Genomic DNA, 12,171 nt, shown 5'->3' with positions numbered 1-12,171 from the left:
CCTGATTTGTGATGCCTTAGCCTAGGAATTACTGTGATATGCGATGTGCTTTAGAGTATGTGATGAGTGAGAATATTTGATTGGAATCCTTTAGGGGATTTGAGTAGAGGAGTAATCTAGGGGAGATACCTAGATGTGTACTGTGGTTCATCCTGGGGGATGTTGGAGGATATCATCAGTGCGTTGGGTTTTCCCAACCTGAGGGTGCTGGGCAAGTTCAGCATGTGTATGTGATTGCAAGAGGAGAACTCGTGAGAGTTGCTCTGAGATTGAAGAGTGGGTCTTTCTGCCAGAACGGAATGGATAGAGTGGGATTCGGATTGGGGATCCGATGGTTCATGGCTTTCTAGACCTTATGGGTCGAGCGATTGTTGAGATTTGGAGCAGTGATGCATCTCGGGTAATTCTCGATTGTTGAGTGTGATTATCAGAGGGTACAGTCGGTGCCCGATTTGAGACGGTGGTCAGGACACCGCAAGGAAAGAGGAAGTGAGTTCGAGTTCGATGGTTATGCTTTGAGGAACCTGGTCCAGTTAGGGCCAGGTGGCGCGTCGTGGGATTATTTTGGAGTTGAGTTGCCATAGGCTTCGAGGACGAAGCCTAATTTAAGTGGGGGAGAATTGTAACATCCCGAAGTATCAAGAGTAGAGTTGAAGGGCTAAAAGAGTAAGTTGTGAAAGAGTGACTCGGCGAATCCATGGATGGACTCGGCGAGTAGAGTCGCGACTGGGTCGCGTGCTAAGTAGCCGACTCGGCGAGTCGGTGAGGAGGACTCGGCGAGTAGGCGCTGATTGGAGAAAACCCTAATTCTCGGGGTTGAGCCCTATATAAAGAACATTATGTTTTCCTCCCAGCCTCTTTATCACCCCCTTGAGCCCCAGAAAACCCTAAATCGCGGAGAAGCACCATTGTAGAGTGGATTGGAGCTTGGAGAAGTAATTGTTGAAGGAATTTTGGGAGATTGAAGGCTTGGAGCAAGGGGCCTTGCTTGGGTTCGAATTACATTGCAGTTGGGGCATCTCTTGGAGGTAATATCTCGTTCTTGGGCTGTTGTTATGTTGTTTCTTCATTTTGGGGTTTGTGGGAACTTGTCTAAGGATGTAATTGGAAGTCTAGAGGTTAGATCTCAGGTTGCTACCTCAGATCTGGAATGGAGAAGGATCAGAGAGCATGAAAGTCCCTATGTTGGAGTGTTTTGTGGAGCCATCATGTCCCCAAACCCTATCCTAATGTGCAAATGGCCTAGATCTCTTTGGATTCACGTAAAGTTTGCCACTTTACGTGATGGATGAGTGGTAGGAGGCTAGATCTATGTTTTGGAGCAATTGCATGGCCTGGAATGCTTCTGAATGGATTCAGACCGGTGGTACTCGGCGAGTCACATGGGTGTACTCGACGAGTTGCTTGAAGATGAGCTGGGACTCGGCGAGTTGGAAGAACAACTCGGCGAGTTGGATGATGATAGCCTTAGAGTCGGCGAGTCTGTTCTTGAACTCGGCGAGTCTTGTCGAAGGGTCCCGATATTCCCTGGTTGAGTCGAGAATCGGTGAGTCAAGGGATGACTCGGTGAGTTGTGTGCGAGTGGACTTAGAGTCGTTGGACTCGGCGAGTCTCGGGGTGACTCGGCGAGTTAGGTCGCAGATTGAGTGAAGTTCTGATTATGGGAACTCGGCGAGTCATAGGGTTGACTCGGCGAGTAGGGTCAATCAGGGGTTGACTTTGACTGAGGACTTGATTTTGACCAAGGGATGACCGTTGACTTTTAGGGTTTGGTCAGCGATGTGGCCTTTGGGCCAAGAGAGGGGTAAAATAGTCTTTTACCCTTAAGAGGGTGTCATGAGAGGATTGATTCTAGTCTCGAGAGTTATATTCATGAGAGTATTTGCTTGACGTGTTAGGCGGTGGCGAGTTCGAGATTTAAGTGTGTGGATATCTGCTTTCTGCTTGCCAGGTGAGTCTTCTCACTATACTTTACCTTGAGTGGTAGTTATGTGTGACCGGAAGGTCTTACGTGCTTACAGTGAGTATTATGTTATCATGTTGTATGTGATATGCTATGCATTATGTCTTTGTGATTTATGCTATGCGGAGTTTATAGACCGGACCGAAGGGTCCAACGATTTATGATGCCGGAAGGCTTAAGCAGACCGGACCGGAGGGTCCAACGAGCTTAGGACCAGAGGGTCCACAGAGTTAGGGCCGGAGGGTCCACAGAGTTAGGACCAGAGGGTCCACAGATTTATAGCCTCGAGTGGATAATATGTGTTATGAGTGGTATTTTGGGGAACTCACTAAGCTTCGTGCTTATAGTGTTATGTTTTATGTTGTGTTGCAGGTTTCTTTCAGTATCACGGGACGGCACCGGGTTGATTGTACACACCAGAGAAAGAGTCATGTTTGAGGATCCTGGTTTTCTATACAATCGAAATGGAGTCATGTTTTGTAATTCGATTGTGAATGAGATTTTAAACAAGTGTTTCTAAGAATTAAACGCTTATTTTTAAATGAAAAATTGTTTGAAATTTTCGGTGTTACAAAAGGCAGATCGGTAAAGTGATAGTGTGGACCCTTTATGAAATTTGGATTTAAGTTTGGAATGTTTTATGGAAAAGGGGAGTTGATATAAGCATAGATCTTCTAGCTACCTTTTCGGGGATATAAGGATCGCTGAAAAAGGACTTAGAACAAGGAAGTTATGGGTTTCGGAAGTTTGGAGGCTTAAAGGCTAAGCCTAGTACGTTGGCGTAGTAGGCAGGGTGGTCGCGGAAGCTTCATGGGGTACGCTAGGCATACCCGAAGTATGCTGGGCATACTCCAGTCAAGCCCAAACCATAATTTAGGGTCTTGGACCCTATTTAAGCTCCTTAACTTGTGTTCAATCCTTCTTATCTGCAGCCTCCATCCTATTGAACCCTAGAAACGAAACCCTAGCCTCCATTGGTGTGGTACTTGAGCTTTTGGTGTGTTTTCATGCATTTTGGTGCTCTTTGAAGAAGAAGGAGCTTCTCGGAGAAGTGTAGGATTGCTTGAAGCTTGTAGATCCAGGCTTTTTGTATCTTGATCTATCTTCTGGCGGTATAAAGCTTCAAACTTTATTGTTCTATGGTATAGATCTATTTTTGTGTTGTTTTCTACATGTTTTGGTCCCAAGGTTGTTGTTCTTGTCAGTAGAAGCTACTACAGGACCATGGAGCCTCATATTTGGTCCTATTTGAGTTTTTAAGTCATAAAAATGTTATCTTGAGGGTTCTATTTGATGCATGCATAAGTTGGTGTTCTTAAAAAAGATAAAAACAAGGACCTGGTCCTATTAAGTCATGCAAAGGTGTAAATTTGCCAACTTTATGTGTTAAGACATCATTTAGGACCAGATAAGTGTGTGGATGCTTTTGACTTAACCATTAAGACCTTATTTCGGATTATTGGGCCTCTGATGAGTACGTTGGGTGTACGTAGGAGTATGCTCAACGTAATATTGGTTATGTGCATACACAACTTGTGCATTGTAATTTGAGGGTGAGTACGTAGGGCGTACACTTCTGGTACACCGGAGGTACTCCTAAGGAGTTAAATTTGGGCCTTTTAGGGGTTGGGCAACTTATAGGAAGGTTAAATGGTCTTTTACCCTTTAGGAAGTTGGATTATGGATTTGGGCATTGGATTTGGGTTAGTGGGTTAAATATTAATTAAGGTTGTATTTATTGTTACTTGGTGCGAGATTTTCCGGATCAACAGTCAAAGCATTTATCTGGTGGTTTCAGCAACTGAGGTGAGTTTCCTTCACTACATACATGGGTCGAAGGCACCAATGTTGGCCCAATAGTTTATGTGGTAGTATGATGATTATCTTTGTGACAATTGTCAGTTATGCCTATAATTCCTTGATTACTATGTGATTATTTTGTTATGATATTATGTGGTAGTGGTAGGGGTGAAATAGACTTGGTATCCGGTTGAAATAGACCGAAGAGGATTACAAGAACCCAAATATGCTTGATAGTATCTGGTTGAAATAGACTGAAATGGACTGCAAGCACCCAAATATGATTGATTGTATGTTTGTATGGTACAGGGTATTTTAGGGGAACTCACAAAGCTTTATGCTGACGGTTTTATGGTTATGGTTTCAGGTACTCCGGTTCGAAAGGGAAGGGCTCGACTTGATTGCAGCACATCCACCCATGTTTCCGCAATATGATGCTTTTAGGATTGTACTCAGATGATTGTTTTATTATGTTACACTATAAATGTATGATTAAAAGATAATTGGTGTTTTGGTTGAATTAAAAATGAAATTTTTACCTAATAATTTTCGGGATGTTACATTGAGCATCCAATCATTGTAGTTGGTGTCATCCAATGTCACTTGGACATGATCAATAGTAGCGAGAGTTGTGGGTAGCGTTTAGAGAAGCAGAAACATCCCTAGAAGTAGACATCTATTGAGAAAAGAAAATAGTTTTAGTTAGATAACAATAATCCTTAATAGTCCAACCCGTAATTAATATTTAAGGCTAGGATTGATTCAAAATAACAATTCACAACTAAGAAGAGGGATGTTGTAAACTTATCGTGAATTTATGAAGGTAAGTAAAGGCAATTTACCAATTTCAAACTATGAAATTCCTATTTCTTTTGAGATTCATTGATTCTTATCAATGACATGTTTAATCTCAGATTAAGCTCTTCTGTTTGGGAGTAGGATGTCGAGGATCACAAACATGATATGAATAACCATACAAATATTCTTGGCACTCTCGATGTTTATTATTATCTCTAATTAATGTACCGGTTAACCACACATGCTCCATTAACAATGATAATTTTCATGATGACCATTATTACTCTTTATAGTCATTATTAGTGTGCCAGTTAGCCACACGCGTTACACTAACTACATATCAAGTATAACGTGCAATTTTATGGATTAGCATTCTTTTTGACATTTTTCCTAAAGTAACTAAGAGTGGGATTTTTAAAAAAAATCTAGTTACTTCATATCATTATACTTATTAATGAGATTATGTCCTATCAAATCTATCCGGCTAACGACCCTCCACCATACAAGAGAGCGGTGGGCAAAGTCAATACTGAATGACTGTAATTTTATATTCCGATTCCTTAAATCTCCCTTATAGTATGGCTTCAAGAATGATTCGTACTAGCGATTAGAATGAATTGTCTTATGCATATAATATATTAAAACTTTTAATTATACATATAGTATAAGGTTTACTTTAAAATATTTCTAAAATACTAGGTTTAATTTTAAATTTTCGAAATTAATATATAGTTTAAAATAAACCAATTTAGATTTAGTCTTTATCTTTTAATTAAAAAATTAATTAAATCTTAAGGATAATTCACCAATTTAAGATATAGTCTATCTGATTACAAAGATAAATATTCAGTTTTAAACAATTAAAAAACACTATCTAAAGTAATTATCTTAATCAATTTTGAATTAAGAAAAAACGATTTCACTGATCAGAGGGTTCACCACGTCATAGTATAGGACTGGCACGACATGGTAGAACGAAGAAAAACATGGATCTAAAGATCCCCACATTGTAGCAGAAGAGGACCTCGACGTGGTTCTGCAACAGAATGACGATTCTGCTAATTCTCCAAGTCAGGTTTTGTTCAAGGTCAAGCAATGTCCTATCAATTGTTACACAACCATACATATTGATTCCACTGATGGATTTTACATGCAATAATGCGGATAAATCATTATATACTTAAGGGTAAATGCAATCTATTAGATCTAATCATAACATTATTGAAGTAACATTTTATTGAACAACAAGAACCATACAACCCTAGATAATTTCGAACATAGAAGAAGATTACATACCTTTTGATTGTTGTAGTAGACAATCAAATAATCCATCTTGAAAAAGTCAAGGAAGCTATCACCAGAAATCTCGTTCCTCTTATAGTTCACACCCAAACCCTAGCAACTACGAAACTTGAATAGAAGGGAGGGGAATTTCGTTTGTCTCTTGGAAAAAATTAATTTCCAAATATTTTCGGGTGGAATGCCCTATTTATAGATGATAAAAAAACACTAGATAACCCTTACCTATTTAAAATAATAATATCTCAAATCGGGTAGTTATCTGGTTTCCTAATTATCTCCAAGGAACATTCTAGAACCCTAAGGAAGCCTCTACTTTTTGGCTTATCTTGGACTATTCTAGAATCCCTCTCTTGTTCAACTATTAAACAATTATAGTTTAGGTCTTTACACTTTTAATTAATCCAAAAATTGATCCTAGTTAATTTTTTTATTAATTCTTAATTAAATAATACTTCCTTCGTCCCAAAATTATTGTCCACGGACAAAAAACACACAGATTAAGGAAACATTAATTATCTCTAACTTTATTAAATGAAATGAAAATCATACCCTTTTTGCATTTAATTCCATCCTTTTGTTGCATTAAATTGCATGGTAGGTTAACTAACAAGTAGGGGTATTTTGGTAAAAGAGATATTTATTTTTACAAGTAGGCTTTTATTTTGGCTCAAACCAAACAGCAAACATGTACTATTAATTTGGACGGAGGGAGTACTATTTCTAATTAATATATTATTCTCCTAATATATTAACAAATCATTTGTTGTTATTTATTAATCATATAATAAATCAATAAATTAGTCTCTTTTTCTCTCTAAAAGTAGTCATATTCAATTACAGGTTTAAGGGAATCCTAAAAGCACTTTGTTAATAATTCAAGTGTATACCAATTTAGTTATTAGCTTAGCCACCAAATCTAACAGTCTCCCACTAGGATAATTCTATAACTAGAATTGCTAGTATAACTTCTAAATTATCAACAAATGGTGCTTCCAAAAGCAACTCCAGTCTCTCATCTAATCAGACATTAGTCGTAAGATAAGTGATCAAATATTCCTTTGTTCTACAAGATATCGTATGGACATGAGATATGAATCAGAAACAATCCCATTGTCCAAAATTTTGTATCACGATTTCCAGAATAGTGATGACGTCGTAAGATTTCTAATTGAACACTTTAATTTATTCCTGGTTGGGCCCAACACTATAAGTCAACACCAAATCACCGAGTGGCCCAAAAATTTCGGTTTTTCCCGTTAGGGTAAAAGGAAAAAATAAAATTTGAATTATATGCTTCTATCCTTTACTCACCAAATCATACATGACATTATGTTTTATAACATCAACTTACTGATGCATTTTCACAACACCAATGTACAACCGATATTTAAATTATAACTCATATATCTCCATTTTAATAATATTAGATATTATCATCTCAAATGCACTTGTGAAAGAATCCACAAAGTAATTTTCTGGGTGTGGGTTATCTAATACTCAAATCTCTATTTTCTAGGTACTCATAAATGTTGTAGCAACATAATTGATATGTCTAAACACCATAGACAATCTACAATTCAATTCATGACAGTCTTCATTGACTATTTACTTCCTAAAGTAGGAGTGACTGTGGACTTTCAAATGATCAACTTATTCAGGAAGTAAAACATTCAAAACCAAACACAAGAATAAATAATTGACAAAGGCAGTAAAAAGATATAAATAATCTATGTTATTCAATCACCAAAAATCAATTATATTTATTTTTTTTATAAGTTTCAAACTAATCATCTAACTACTAAAACTAACAACATCTCTCAAACCAATGCTCCTAGCATGTTGACTATGTTTAACCCTACTCAAAGCCTTTGTGAGGAGATATGCAGGATTGTCTTCTGTAAACACTCTCTTTACTATGAGATGACCTTCTTCAACTCTATGTCTGATACAATGGTACTTTCTGTCGATATGTCTTGATTTACCATGACCTCTTGGTTCTTTAGTCAAAGCAACTACTCCTTCATTATCGTAGAAAAGTTCCATTGGCTCCTGAATGGTCGGAACGAATCTGAGATCACTGATGAAGTTTTTCATCAAAGTTGCTTCCTTTTATGCTTCACTCGTTGCTTTTTACTCTGATTCACAAGTAGAATCAGTCACCGTGTCCTGCTTGAAACTTTTCGATCTAACTGCTCCTCCATTTTAATAGAAACACCTAGACAGATTGAGAACAAATATTGTCTCTATATGTTTGAAAGTTGGTATCACTATACTTACTTACTTTCAACATATCACTACCACCAAGTACTAAACTTAGATCTTTTTGTACACAAACACTTAAAGAATTTTTTTCACTACTGTCCAATGAGCTCTGCAAGGATTTCCTTGAAAGTGACTGACAATGCTCAAAGAAAATGACACATCAGGGCAAGTACATGTCATAACATACATGATCGATCCTACAGACGAAGCATATGGAGCTCGACACATCTCCGCTATCTCTTCATCTGTACTAGGACTTTGAGTCCTACTCAACTTGGCATTATTCTGAATAGGTAGCTCTCCTCTCTTGGAATTCTCCATAAAAAAACATTTTAGTACCTCATCCAAGTATGTACTTTGACTAAGACCAATTAGTCTTTTTTTCTATCCCTTAAGTTTCTTATCCCAAGAATATAGGTCGCCTCTCCTAGATCAATCATATCAATACACTTTCAAAGCCAATACTTTACTTTTTGCAAAGTTGGAATATCGTTTCCTATAAGGAGTGTGTTATCAACATACAATACTAAAAGGGTTACTATACTCACACTAGCCTTGACATACACATAGGACTCATCCACGCTCCTAGTGAAACCAAATTCTTTGACTTTCTCATGGAAGCAAAGATTTTGGCTGTGAGATGCTTGTTTCAATCCATAAATGTATTTCTTAAGCTTACACACTGTATTAGCAAAATTTGCATCTAAAACACCCTCTGACTAACTCATGTAAACATCTTAAGCCAACTTGCTATTAAGAAAAGCAGTTTTTAAATCCATCTGCCATATTTAAGAGTGATGAAAGGTAGCTACGGTGAGCATCATTCTAATAAAATTTATCTTGCTACTAGTGAGAACGTCTCGTAATAGTCAATCCATGGGGTTTAAGTAATACCCTTCGCAACCAGTCGTGCCTTCAAAATGTGTGTACCCTTCCATCTATGTCGGTCTTCTTCTTGAAGATCCATTTGCAACCGAATGTCTTTCGACTAGGTGCTTGGTCACCCAAATTTCAAACCTGATTATCATACATGGAGTTGATCTTACTATCCGTTGCCTCTTTCTACTTGGCATCTTCAGGCTCTGACATCGTTTCCTTGTAGGTAGCTGGCTCATCCAAATATACCAGTGTACCATCACTGATAAATGTGTCGCCATCAGACGTTATATGGAAACCATAAAACATTTGTGGCATGCTAACTCTAATAGATCGATGAATAGGTAACAAATTGTCAATCAGTTCAAGAGGAATCTCATCCTCTGGTTGAGTGATAGTATCTTCTAAGGTTCCTTCATTGGTTGACTCTTGAATCTCATCAAGGTCAATGATACTTCCACTGTCCTCTTTGCATATAAGCACTCTCTCACGAAAGACCCCCATTCATGCTATAAAGACCATGTTCTTGCTAGGTTTGTATAAAAATATCCAAATGACTTATGTGGGTAACCAATGAAAATACATCTCTCACTTCTAGGTTCTAACTTGTCATGTGTCTCTCGTCTAACGAAAGCTTCACAAACCCTGATATGTGCTAACGAGGGAACTTTCCCCCTCTACATCTAGTGAGATGTATTCGCAACCTTCTTGGTAGAGACAAGATTGAGGATATGGGCGGTTTTCTCTAAGGCATACCCCCAAAAAGAAACGGGAAGAGAAGCTTGAATCATCATGGAACGAACCATGTCTAATAATTCCACATTCCTTGAGATAGTCGTGGAACTAGATACTAAGATACTCTCGACCTCTGTCAGATAGGATCATATTTGTCTTCCTACCTAATTGATTCATGACTTCATGTTTAAACACTTTGAACTTTTCAAAGGTTTCTGATTTATGCTAAAGTAAATAGTTATAACCATATTTGCTATAATAATTTGTAAATGTCATATAAAATCCATTATCATCCTTTGTGATGGATGTGAAGGGTCCACATACATCTGTGTGTATGAGATCCAACAAACCTTCACTTATTTCATAAGAACTAGTGAAAGGTGATTTTTGTATCTTCCCCAAAATACAAGATTCACATCCATCATCTGGCCTTAAGTCAAATGATGCCAACACTCCATCCTTTTATACTTGGGAGATGTGTTTCTTTTTAATGTGCCCAATACGACAATTTCACAAGCATGTATTGTATAAACCGTTAGGTGAATCAATACGGAAAACACCATTACCTAAGATGTCAACACATATCACAATTTCATACACACCATCACAAGATTCAAACATAAAAATTCCATTTCTATAAACCAAAATTGATCCATGTATATTATTAAACGAATATCTAAAACCTTCTCAAAATAGTTCATGAAACAAAATAAATTTTTGCATCATTTCTGACAAACAAAAACACTTAACTAAATCTAATATAACATCACTACTAAGCATAAGACTATAAGTTCTAATCTTGGTAACTGGAGAATATCGCCTATTGCCCATGATTAGATTCATCCTTCCATGCTCCACCTATTCACTTTCTCTTTGTCCCTGCAAATTAGAACAAATGTGAAAACCACATCATGTATCAAGAACCCAAGAACAAGTAGGTTGTGACATATTACTTTGAATATTGTAAATACCTACAGACGATTGCTTAACTTTGTGATGTATTCATAATTAACAACTTATTTAATGCACATTTCTAATATTTTAGCTACAATTATGATTAATATGGAACCAACTATACTTAATATGTTTAAATTATGTTTTGTAGTGGCGAAGACTTGCTCGGGACAAAAAGAAGAATACGAGGAGCTAGAAGCAGGAAACATGAGCTAAAAGAAAAGAAGAAAAGATGAAGTCTGAAGACCACATCGTGGTGCTCTAACCGAGATGCGGTGATTGGATTATTCGTGACCCATATGCTCACTTGGCAAACACGGGATTTAAACTAGAAGACCATGTCGTGTTGGTAGTCAACTGCGATGTAGTGGCCAGATTTCCAAAATTATAAAATCTTGGGCATTAGGTCGAAATTAGAGGCATGTATTTGGTTTTCAGAGGTTAATTGTGACTAATAATGTTTAGAAACCAAGAAGAGAGTCAAAATTTAAGTGGAGTTCAAGGATTAAAGAAGATTAAGAAGATATCATCATTGATCTAGTTGGTTTGTTTGTTAAACTTATGTCTAGCTTATTTTACTTGGATCTAATGTGTTTTCTCTGCTACTATGATAGGCTAAACACTTTTTACTTCTTTTTGGTGAAGATGAGCTTGATACTTATGTGTTGATTTCAATTATTGGACGATTATTATTGATTTCACTTGTGTTTGACATATATAATTCCCAGCATGTTTTGGTTCTAGTTATATTGCTTATAAATTAGATTTTATGTGTTAATTGAACATATTAACTGGATGAATCTATGTCTTAATTGTTTATGATCATCAAATAAATAGAGCTAGGATTAATCACATCTTAGTTTAAGTAATTAAATCTAGTACTTTAACTGTGTTAGAGAGTATAATTAGTATTAATTTGTGTTTAGTTGCTTGAGTTGATCTTAGGAGAGTAGCTCATATCATTCATAGTCTAATTGTGCTATTATCAATTTGGTGTTTAACTTGTGCATGATCCTTTCTTTGTCCTTCATAAATTGATAGGCCTAAACATTTGATCATAATAGCTAGATAATTGGTAATCAATGTAATCTATCCTTAAGAAATCAACCATACGAGAGAGTGAAATAAGATTTAGGCAAAAGTATTCTTTTAACTCTTGAAGTTACTTTGTTTTCGTTGCTTACTTGTTTTCTAGGTGATATTAAGTAATTGTAATCTTGAAAAATCAGTAAAACCCCCTAATTCATAGTTAATTTTATAGTTTAACCAGAAGTAGTTAAATTACTTAATTGAATTTGCTTCCCTATGATAGACACCCAACTTACCTGAGCTATACTATAATATGACTAGGTACATTTCTTATAGGTGCATAGTTAGTTAGGGTTTGTTAGGTTATAAACTTAAAAATAAATAGATAGTTTTGTGCACATCAAAGAGTTTGGCGTCGTTGTCGGGGAACGACTTATTTGGTTATTAGTTAA

The sequence above is a fragment of the Lactuca serriola genome, chromosome 1, assembly GCF_051521515.1.
Source record: "Lactuca serriola cultivar US96UC23 chromosome 1, Lser_US96UC23_V15, whole genome shotgun sequence".
In the NCBI taxonomy this organism is placed as follows: domain Eukaryota; kingdom Viridiplantae; phylum Streptophyta; class Magnoliopsida; order Asterales; family Asteraceae; genus Lactuca; species Lactuca serriola.
Note: the sequence above shows the minus strand (reverse complement) of the source record.